Raw genomic sequence first — 12601 nt, 5'->3', positions numbered from 1 at the left:
AAATCAGGACAATCATGGACTGATACTGGTTATACTTATTATAGACATATTTTGGCTGACTACAAAATTCGTTCGAAATCAACGTCTCATTTGAACAATTATAAGCGTTTAAAAACATTTGGCATGTATGCCATAGTCACTGCTATTAGTGAATCGGTCAAACTTGAAAGAGAAAGGCACAATAAATTGGTTGGAGAAAATAAACAGTATTTGAAACACCTGATGAACGCAATATTATATCTTTGCAAACAAGAACTACGATTGCACGGACACGATGAAGTGGAATATACTCTTAAGAAATGTAATTATCGAGAATTATTGCAGTGTTTCTCTAAAATTGACAATGTGTTTGCATCAAAACTTTCCCCCAAAGAAGGCTCTAGGACATTTTCAGGTGTTTCCAGAACAATACAGAATAAAATTATATCTTCAATTGATAACGTGGTTGCTGATGTTATTTACGCTAAAATTCAAAGTGCCCCATTTATTTCAGTGTAGGCTGATGGAACAACTGACTGTGCAACAGCTTTCGATCATTGTTAGGTATGTGAATGGATGCAAAATTATTGAACGATTCCTTAAATGTCATGACGTGAGCGCTGACAAAAGTGCCACAAGATTAGCTGATGTCATCGAGAACTCGTTAAATTCCTTCGATGATGCAAAATCAAAATTGGTTTGCCAAACTTATGATGGAGCAGCCGTGATGGCAAGTGAACGGAACGGAGTGCAAACTAAATTGAGAGAGAGGGAATTTAAATACGCCGATTCCATCTATTGTTATGCTCATAAAACTTTATTTAGTTTTGAGTAAAAGTACCGAAAAAAGTTGATGGCGTTAAAATATATATTTTTTAAAATTTCCACAGCTTCAGTAAATTCACATTATCTAGTACGAAACGGAAGAGTGTGTTCCGAAAATTTGAAATCAGAATCCCATCTTTGTGTACTACCAGATGGTTTTATAAATCAAGAACTGCATCCGCCATAAAAGACGATCGTCAAAAAATAATGAACGCACTCGAAGATATTCTTGATCATGGCGAAATCTGGGATGAAGCAACACTAAGTGAAACCGACAATTTCTTGTGAAAATTGAATGATTTAACTTTCATGTTTTTATTAACTGTTTTTATGTCATTCTTTCTCAAACAGAGAAACTATTTGACATTTTACAGTGCAGAAAACTCGACGTGAAATATGCACAGGATAAAATACATGATTTCATTAAATAAATATCAAACAATTGTGACAATGAACATTATGAAAATATGATCCAACAAACGATGACAGACATGGAGATATCTGACGAATCACACGCTCCACCCACAAAAAGAACTAGGGGAAATCGAATCAACTACAAAAGTGTATTTTTTGTAAATAATTCAAAACATCATTTCGTCATTAAAGTAATGATTCGCCAACATAGGAGATTTTTCATATTTTGAATTGCTCGATGTGAGAAAATTTATAGATTTTTCCTGTACATTCCCTAAGCAACATATAGATGCATTGCAGAAAAAACGCCCTGGTATTTTTTATCTAAAATCATTGACAAGTGAGCGCAGGTATTTGTATTCTGACAATGATTTCAAAAAATGTACCTTAAGTAAAACTATTCTGGAGATGCTTCATTAATGTCTGAAACTGTGAGACTGATACAACTTTTCATTACCATTCCCGCTACTTCAGTTTGAAATGAAAGAAATTTATCAATCTTGGACAGAATACGATCATTTTTGAGATGCGCTATGGCTGAGGATCGACTTTCGTCTTTAGCCCGGATTTCAATTGAGAAGCAAATGCTTAAATACTTAGAGCAAAGAAATGAATTGCAAAATAAGGTAATAGAAAAATTTGCGGCCAAACCAAGACGCCTGGGGTTTATGCTCAAATGAAATGACTTTCCCAAAAACTGCTTGATCTGCAGACACGCCCATTCAAAGCCATTTATAGACGAACACTAGGTGTGACATGATGCAGCAAAAAAAATTACATGCAGAATCTTTACGAAAAAAAATATTTACTTATTACAATGGAATTCTACGAAGGTTCCGAGGTTTGAGGGGTTTTCTTACTATTAATATAAAATGAGATAGAATCCGTATATTTCGTAGATTTCTATGATTCAAGATTCACGAATAACCCATTCCTTAATGAAAAAAAAGGATTGTTAAGTGCTAATAAAAAATCAATCACTTAATTATTTTATAATTCCATGAGACAAATGACCTGGGGAGTTGTGGACTTAATTGCTAACCTGCTTAGTTGTCATTGTCATCAATTTCCTTATTCTAATATACATATTTTTCTCTTCATAGTAATGAACATCTCTTTTCTTCTATATTTTTGAAAGGAAAAATATCTTATCTACTGTATTAACAAAACTACAAATTATATAGTATCTTGATTATTTACAAAAACACCATGCAAGGTACGTTAGTCAATCTGTGTTATACAATGGAGAATCACACAATAGCAACCATGATGACTTACTTAGCTAGTTTTATATTTTATTCTTATTTGCTTATCAAAATTATGAGCTACTTGAAAATAAGGTTTGATAAGTTTATTATGTCCGATGATAAAATTTTATTCGTATTCAATTTGAAAACTGCTATGTTTAATTGTAGTAACTGTTGTAAAATGTTAGAATAATTAGAATCTTGAAATGTTGTTTTTTTTTTACAAGGTGGTTACCACTTATCAAGGTCCGGAAGCCACTCAGGGATAAGGGTTATTGCATATACAGTACGTTGTACGTTAGTGTTGAGATTTCATAAAGTGTCTTCTTAAGGGGGCGGTTCATCAGGAATTTGTTTACCTTGGATTTGAAGACATCAAAGTTGCAGTCAGGTGGGAAACAGGCAGACGGAACAGAGTTCCACTGGCGTGCTGTTCTAAGAAAGAAGCTTTGTTCATGGAATCTACGTTTTGATTTAGGCACAGATAGAGAGTGGGGGAAATTTTTAACAGTGGCTTTAGCTAGACGGGTGTTTTTCGTAAAAGATTGGCGAGGGGGCAACACAGATTGGAGATCAGAGTAGCACTTGCCATGGAAATAACGGTAAAACAAAACAGACTCGCAACGTCTCTTCTGTGGGAGAGAGGTTGCAGGGAAGGGAAAAAGGCATCCCCCACTAAGCCACGAAGTCTATTTTGTACTCTGTCAAGGCAGGATAGGCTATTTTTTATGTATGTGTCGATGACATATTGCTTTGTTGTAAAACATTACATGTTACGAAAAGCAAAGGCTTTATAAAGGTTTTTTTAGGCATTTTTCTGTCGGACTAAAAAGTTAAATGATTTATGCTTATTTAAAAAAAACACCGCAGATACCTAAATCGTGCTGACATATTATTTCTCCCGTATTCGGCATATTTCTCGGGAATCAACAGAAAGTTTGCAAACGCGTTTTGGCTGATCATTAATTGAAGTTTATGATATAATAAAGCAGTTGAGAACATATTCAAATTTCGCGTTAATATTTCTGTGTTTTAAGTGGATCTCCCGTTTTTCTCCAGTACATTAAAAGGCAATGGTCCAGCGAAAGTAACAGTAATTTATGTATCGATTTGTGATAAATGTACTATTAATTAACTCAGTAGTCAAATAGGTAGTCGATTGAGTGGACAACAGCAGGTGTAAGCTGTTGAAACAAAGCAAAAATACAAAAAATATCAGACAAGGTATTAGCCTTCGTATTCTGAATTCCCGAGGCATTTTATTAATCGATTACATTGACAAAAAAGCGATCAATACCAAATATTATAGTACTAGCAGAACGCATGTTCTGTCGTTTCCCGGGTTAAATAGAAAAGTATTGTTTTGATAAACTAAGCATAAGTCCGTGTTGCAGAAAAAAACATGTATACATGAATAATTTCCTATTCAGAATATCACAAACTAAAGTAGTATTACGTATACACAATGTACAACTGTTATTATACTTTTGGTATTCGTCGAATGGCTTCTACATTCATTTAATATAAATAAATAAAATCGATTTATATTTTAAATGTATTGTCTATAAAAATTATGTTAGAAAAACTATGTATTTTATTGCATTTTAAAATAAAATATTTATATAGCGTTTGCTTTAAGTTCCTTTACTGCATAAACGCACTAATAAGATAACGGTGTGATAATACCCCAATACATATAGAATATGGGAAAAATATGTGAAACTACCATTGATAAGTAGAATAATGAAATATTATTATTATTTTTCGGGTTTAAATATATTAATTTATTATTACAATAAAATATTTGTATAACTCACAAGAATATTTTCATTCGAGATTTAATATATGAAGAAAATGGTATATAATAGTGAAGACTGAGGCATAATCATTATCAAACAACTGAAATGTATTTGCGTTAACCAAAAACCTACAAAATCTGTAATAATACTTTAAATAATCTGTTATATGCTTGGTATAATCTTAGATTGAGGAATTTAGAAAAGAAAAATATCTTTCAGGAAAACTGATTATCAATTTTATTTAAAACCAATCATGCTATCACGATTTGAATTAAGATTTTTAGTAATATGTTTGTATAGCTCACTGAAAGATTGTTCACTTTAAATTTAATATGTGATGACGATGTTTTTAGTGCGGGTTCTAATATTTGTGCCAAAAAATGCGTAATATATTATGATACTACATTTTATATATTCGGTGCAGCTGGACATCCAGTGTTCTCTTCAGTGTATATAATTTCTAAAAATCACCTTTTGTCACTATATCGATTGGAAGCGAATTAAAACATACACGTAATAAAACATACACGTAATAAAAAATACTCGTAATAAAAAATACACGTAATAAAACATACATGTAATAAAACACACACGTAAGAAAACATACACGTAAAAAACAGACACGTAATAAAACATACACGTAATAAAAAATACTCGTAATAAAAAATACACGTAATAAAACATACACGTAATAAAACACACACGTAAGAAAACAAACACGTAATAAACCATACACGTAATAAAACAGACACGTAATAAAACAAACACGTGATAAAACAGACACGTAATAAAAAAGACACGTAATTACACATACACGTGATAAACCATACACGTAATATAAAAGACACATAATAAAACAGACACCTAATAAAACATACGCGTGATAAAACAGACATGTAATAAAACAGACACGTAATGAAACAGACACGTGATAAAATATACACGTAATATAAAAGACACGTAATAAAACAGACACGTAATAACACATACACACAGGTTATACACTATTTTGTTTATCCCCAATGCCAAACTATTAGATTTAAGTATGTCGGTTATGCTACAAGTGAAGGAGCATGGCGAGGGTATAGTGCGGAGGGTTTTTTTTTTGCAGTTCGCCAGTATTCTGTGACCAACTCTGTGTCTCTGTTTTTCGCTTTCTGTAGTCGATTTATTTAAACATTTATTAAGTCTGGTATTTTTATATTTCTCATCATCTATTGTTCTAATTCGTTGGTTGATATTTTTCTCACATATTTCTGGTTGAATGATGCATTTGACTAGAAAATAGAAGCATCGCATTCCTTAAATGGAATTAATTTGAGTGTGGGCAACTCATCGAATACATCTCTTCACAGAGTCACCTGTCAATATCCAACATACATACCATTTGTGTTGTTCTCGCCCAAGGAGGGACACCCCTTCCTTGACTGAAACAATTAAGAAATAATTGTACAAAACTTTTATAAAATATTTGAAAAATGTTTGGAAAAGATGATCTGTGCTCACTACAACTAATGAGACGATTAACTCATAATCAATCATATATTCCTTGATTCCGTAGTGGCGTTGTCCATTTAAAAGGAAAAGATAGTGATGTAATCTTTTTAAGAATGAGGATATATTAGGATATGAGTTCAATAAAAAAGAAGTGGGATGAAAAAGTATTACCGATGCGGAAATCTGTAATAATATCGAATAGTAAGTGTTTTCCAGACATGCTACCTTAAACGTTTAATAACTGTTGAATAACCGGTGTTTTTTTTTAATTAGTATTCGTAAAATTAGTACACAGTGATTCTGGTCCCAGTCATAATTGATAAATATAGCAAATGAAATAGGATGGCGCATATATCTTGCAAACTTTATGAGTGCTGTGAAATTAACAGAACGTATCAGCATACATAGTATTTGATTATGTTGATCTTGTCTCCGAAAGCAATAGGAAAAACGACCATACATTATTATAGATCTAATTAATGCAATTGAAGGAAGAAGTAATAAAAAGAAACACAATATTTATTCATACAAACATGGATAATGTCACACTTGAAGACGATCCTCGGAAAATCACTCGAAAAATTGCTGTTGGACACGAGGTGGACAATTCAACAGGCGTTCTCCATTAAGAACAAATAGAGACGTAAAAAAACGTTGGATAAATTGGTGCCGCATAAATTGAACGATAATAAAATAAAATCTTCGTTTAAAGGGGGTTTTCACGCTCCTTCTGCGCAAGAAAAACGAGCGGATTTGACGTGTGATGAAAAGTGGATCCTACGAAAACCGGCGACGTTTGGCAAAGTGGTTGGATGTCGGAGAAGCTCCACAACACTTCTCGATGCCGAAATTGCCCGAAAAAATCATGGTGACTGTTTTGTGGTATGCAGCCGGTCTCATCCATCACAGCTTCTTGAATCTGGGCGAAACGATTACGGCGGATAATTACTGCAGATTGACGAAATGCACCAGAAGCTCCAAATATGTGGATGTGATTGGTCAATATGAAGGGACTAATTCTCCTCTATGACAACGCTCGACCGCATGTTGCTCAACTTACTCTGCAGAAGCTGAACAAATTGGGCTAGGAGACTGCCTCATCCGCCATATTAACCAGACCTCTCGCCCACCGATTATCACTTTTTCAAGCATATTAGCAACTTTCTGCGCGAAAAATGCTTCAAAAGCCGAGATGATATCTAATTGGCCTTCAATGATTTCATCGCTTCCAGAACTCCAGAATGAGATGAACAAACTTGTTGCTCATTGGCAAAAATGTATCGATTCTAATGGATTTTAGTTCGATCAATCAAGTTTTATATGACAGGAGTTATATACTTGTGAGGAAGAACGTCAAAAACAACATTAGTTTTGTACCAACATGATATTTAAGAAAAACTGTTATCGCTTATGAACGTATAAGATAACAAAATACGCACGATAGGAACATTGGTATACAATGTGCATGGGACCTTAAGCCAGCCCAATATACAGATACATTGCTGCATTAGTAAACCGTAGAATATGAAAAGACGTCCTTATAAATAACATGACTTTTTACAGATAAAGAAAAAAATTGAACAGATCATAGTCTTATTATAAAAAACATTTCGACAGTGCGCCTCATGCATGAAAAATTCAGACTGCTGGTCTTTACGAAATGAAGAGTAGAACGCAGATGTTCAGTTTATTTTAAGCAGCCTTGTAATTCACGTACCTTTTATTTTGCCTTCTTTTAATTCGAATTCTATTAAATTGTTGTTTCAAAGGCCGGATTGTTTTTGTATAATGCTTATTTGTAAGTAGATATTGAGCTTGGTATAATTTTGTTTTGTTTTAGCTCCCTGAATCACGTTGATTCATACTTGTCTTGGACGATGCAAATAAAAGTATCAGTTCAGTAATATGTAAATTATGTCAGTGTGTATAGAGGTTTTGAAAATAGTCACATCCCTCAGTCATAGTTAAAGCACGAATACAATCCCAAATGTTTATATCAAAAGGTACATCTTCCAACCTGTGAGTGCATTTCTTAGATAAGCAGGTGTTTGTTAGAGAACTCAAACACAATGGGTTCAATTATACCTTCAACGAATATTTGACTAGTTTAATGTGGGATACGGTTTAAACAAACAGAACGATATTTCTAAGACATTGTATGGGATCGAATGAAACCTAAAAATAATATCATAGATCTCTGTCATCTTAATTTCACGCGAAATATTCATCTGCAATAAGCTGATTATTTGGCGTATTATTATAGGATAACATGTACTTGTCAAATACTTTCTTTATAATTTACTGTCAAAAATATTTTTGGAAACAATAAATGTTTGTTTATACAAATAGTAAGTAAAAATGCTCCCTTTTCTTGACTAAAACTATCTTTCATTGACATTAAAATATCTCTTAAATAAATAAAACGAATATGCATATTTATAAAAAAGTTTAACCATTAATGCTCAGAAAACAATGAAATCTGTATGCATTTCATTGTTAAAATATATTTCAGTTGAGTGTTTCGTCACAGATACTACAGTTTGAAAGGTATCTCGGTAAGATTGCACATGCTTTAATCCCCGGTATAGCATAATTTAATTCTTAATCCATTCGTTTCAAAAATGCGTGAAGACACATTTTTGTTACCTGAGAAACACCAAAGGTATTCGTCATTCACTATCTTTGCAGATGGAACGATCCCATTTTTTTTTATTTTTAAACGCGGACAACGTGTTTAGCGTCTAATTTTATAATAATAATACTTTTTTTTCTAAAATCTTGTATTATGGTATTATCTACTAAAGAAAACACTTTAGGAAAGTAATAATTTCCATATTCGACGTGGCTTCAAAGTGTTTCCAGAATTTTTTTTTACGTATGTGCATTTTAAGAATAGTACACAAATGCAAGTCTAGTTTCTATAGTACTAATAAAAAACTGATTTAATGCACTTGTTGTCTTGATGCCTATGTTGATAAAATAGTCTGTGACAAGGATGGAGTAGTGGACTTGCGCGTTCGTGCAAATCTTTCAAATCTTCTGTGTATCTGTTGTGGTGGCAACCACTTATTTGCATATGCGAATAACATAACACTATAAATGGCAAGCCTAGGTTGGCCTTGGTGTGTCTACTCAAATGCCACTGGAAGTGACGCCGAAGAGCGTACATGTCCTCCCACCAAGACTCTCTGACTCGACACCGTCATTTGTACATATTGTAAATATACCTTTTCTTTAATACACTTATTATTGCGTTATCTTGTTGTTTGCGTCTTCATTGTATTTCCTTACTAATTATTGTTCAACCTTGCAACCACAACAGTTGGCGACGAGATATGAAGCGTCAAATATAACAGTTTGACGAAGAACTATTTAAAAAAAAAAGTACAACGCAAAGGTTGACCATTTTTTTTAAGGAATGCAAAGTGTTGACGAGCAAACGGATTTTACGCTAAAGAGAAGTTTCAACTCAAGTGAAAAAAAACTCTAACGTGGCAAAAGCGACAATTTACGTCGTTTTCTGGGAATCCGACTTGCAAACGAATGTAAAAGTGAATTTTTGTTTTGTCGCTACACGACAAATCTTACTAAAGGACCGACTTGCAAACAAAAAGCGAACTTTGTTCTGTCGCAAAAACGACAGGTCAGACCCGTATTACAGAAAAGCAAGGAAGTAACCTACGAAAAAAGTTCACCAGTGGATTCTAATTACTGTTCTCCGTAAACAAAACAACAACTAAAGGACTTTTTAATTAATGTTTTGGTTGACGTCGGTACTAAAAGGAAATACCACAGCTAAAACTAAATTTCAAGGAAAGGACTTTTTTTCTTGAAGTTGTCACTGAATAACGGATAATACAGTAAGACGTCACGGAAAAAAGGTAATCTCAATTTAAGAGGTATTTTAATTACTAAAATACTAGAGAAAAAAAACTCCAAGAACTAAATGTACTGCATACATTTATTCAATTGAGACTCGATAAAAAAAAACCCAAACTTTTATTTGGTGGAAAGAGTTACTTATTAGTAAGTGCCTAAAAACGGAAAGTCAATTCCATTTCGGGATTCCAGATAAACCTGCTTTATTTATTATTTTTTTTGCAGCGTGACTCGCAAAAAGAATATATTATTGCAAGCAGCGATATTATTATTGAAAACAGGAGCTTACAGCAATTTGCTTTTTTGTTGTACCTCAAACCGGTGTATATGTACATGGTACAATATTTTTTTTTAACTACACACTAAAAAAAACAAAACATGGAAGACTTATCAAAAATGTTCATGTAATTTTTACAAGCACAGGCTGAGCGGGATGAACGCAGCCAAGCTATACAAAACGAGCTTTTGCAAACACAAATACAGGCACAGGCTGACCGCGAGGAAAAGAGAGAGGACAGATTATTAAAATGGCAGCACGAACAAGAAGAAAAGCAGAAAATGGCACAATTAAAGCAGAAAAAACTGCAATTGGAACAGGAAGAAAGGCATAACAAACTACAATTGGAATATGAAGAAAGACAAGAGGAACGTTTTGCTAAAACACTGGAACTACTAAAGAGTAATCGAGAAAATTTTGATAGTGTTAATTTCTCCCATACAACTATTTTTAATAGCATGGACACATTTCATTATGTGCCTGAGGAAGAGAAGAATTTTGAAACATACTACACAAGATACGAGGATGTTTTTCAACTGGACTGTAAACATTGGCCAAATAGTCAGAAAGTGAGCCTCTTACTCAGAAAATTGGGTACATAAGAACATAGCAAATTCGTAGATTACATATTACCTAAAAAAACTGCGGAATTAGAGTTCATGGAAGCTGTAAAATTACTAAAAGAATTATTTAATCCAATTATATCTCTTTTTCATAAAAGATGGCTGTGCATGAATCTAAGAAAGAGTGACAACCAAGATTATTTGACATACGCATCAGTTGTCAATAAAAACTGCGATAATTTTAAGCTTGCAGAACTAACGGTAGAAGATTTTAAATGTCTAATCTTCGCTCAAGGGTTAGTTTCCACGAAAAATGCAGAAATATGCAGACGAGTGTTGTCTAAGCTGGAATCTGAGCAAGATTTAACCCTCCAGAAACTAGCAGAGGACTGTGAAAGGGCCATTACACTAAAAAAGGATTCAAAAAATATAAAAGAATCCGGAGTGGCATATGTAAGAAAAGTTAGAAAACCATACGCACCAACCAAGAACTTTACAAAGAAAAGCAATGGAACGGGATATTCCAAAGATGATAACCATAAATATAGTACAGAATATAACAAGCCTCTTCCTAGATATAACTGTAAGAGATGTGCAGAAAAGCATTGCGAATCAGATTGTCCTTATAAGAAGAAAAAATGCTACATTTGTAAGAAGGTGGGACACAAAAGGGATTGCTGCAGATATAAAGATTACACCAGAAAGAGAGTACAGCAAACAAAATCAAAGACAAAATTAGACAAAGATCGGCGAAAATACGTAAAAGTGGAAATATTTAAAACATCAATAAAGTTACAACTCGACTCCGGCTCCGATGTTTCTATAATAAACCTGAATACGTGGAAAAAGTTGGGAAAACCGGCCATGATGAAAACTAGTAAAACAGCCCGGACGGTAACTGGTGGTGGTATAAAATTTAAAGGAGAAGTTGTCCTCCCGATAAAATTGAAAGGGATTTCGAAGAAATTAAAAATATTCGTACTAAAAAATAGTGAAAATCTGTTTGGAATAGATTTAATTGAGAAATTCGGACTATGGGATAAGCCAATCAATACATTCTGTAAAAAATTAGAATGTTCTTCTCCAACAACAGTAAATATAAAATACGATTTAAAAGAATTATTTCCTGAGGCATTCACAACTAACTTAGGTCGCTGCAATAAATTCAAGGCCTCGTTTGAACTTAAAGAAAACGCCAGCCCAATTTTAAGAAAAAAGCGAAATGTTCCGTTCGCTGGGTTGGAAAAGATTGATAAAGAATTAAATAGATTGGAACAGACGGGAATTCTATCAAAAATAGAACACAACGAGTGCCCCCCCCCCACCGTATACGTAAAGAAAAAGAATGACGAAGTTAGAGTGTGCGCAGACTTTTCGACCGGGGTCAACTCCCTATTAAAAGATCACCATTACCCCCTACCAAGCCCAGAGGAAATATTCACGAAGTTGAATCGGGGTAATATCTTCTCCAAGATAGACTTGAGCGACGCATATTTGCAAATACCGGTCGAGGAGAATTGCTCAAAAATACAATGCATCAATACGCATAAGGGATTATACAAATACAACCGATTGCCTTTTGGCATCAAAGTAGCGCCTGCGATCTTTCAGCAAGCGATAGACACCATGCTAAGTGGTATTGAGTGCGCATGTGCATACCTGGACGACATTGTTGTCCGGAGCAAATCCCTAGAAGAACATAAGGAACATTTGAAACAAGTATTTACTCGAATACAATAATTCGGCTTTAAAGTAAAAGAAAGTAAATGTGACTTTTGTATGAGCGAGATTAAGTATCTTGGACACATAATAAACAAACATGGACGACGTCCAGACCCAGACAGATCTGCGGCAATAAAAAATATGCCAGCATCCGATAATGTAACAACCTTGCAGAGTTTCTTAGGACTCGTAAATTATTACCAATCTTTTATTGAAGGAATGCATAACTTGCGAGCCCCCTTAAATAATCTGCTTAAAAAAGGATACACCGTGGAACTGGACACAAGAATGTCAAACCGCTTTTGACAAAATAAAGAACGCACTAACATCCGAATATTTCTTAACGCACTTGGACACAAACTTAAAAATAGTCGTCGCTAGTGACGCTAGCTCCTACGG

Source organism: Euprymna scolopes, chromosome 5, assembly GCF_053919585.1.
Source record: "Euprymna scolopes isolate OS-2025 chromosome 5, ASM5391958v1, whole genome shotgun sequence".
Classification (NCBI taxonomy): domain Eukaryota; kingdom Metazoa; phylum Mollusca; class Cephalopoda; order Sepiida; family Sepiolidae; genus Euprymna; species Euprymna scolopes.
This window is presented reverse-complemented; position numbering follows the sequence as displayed.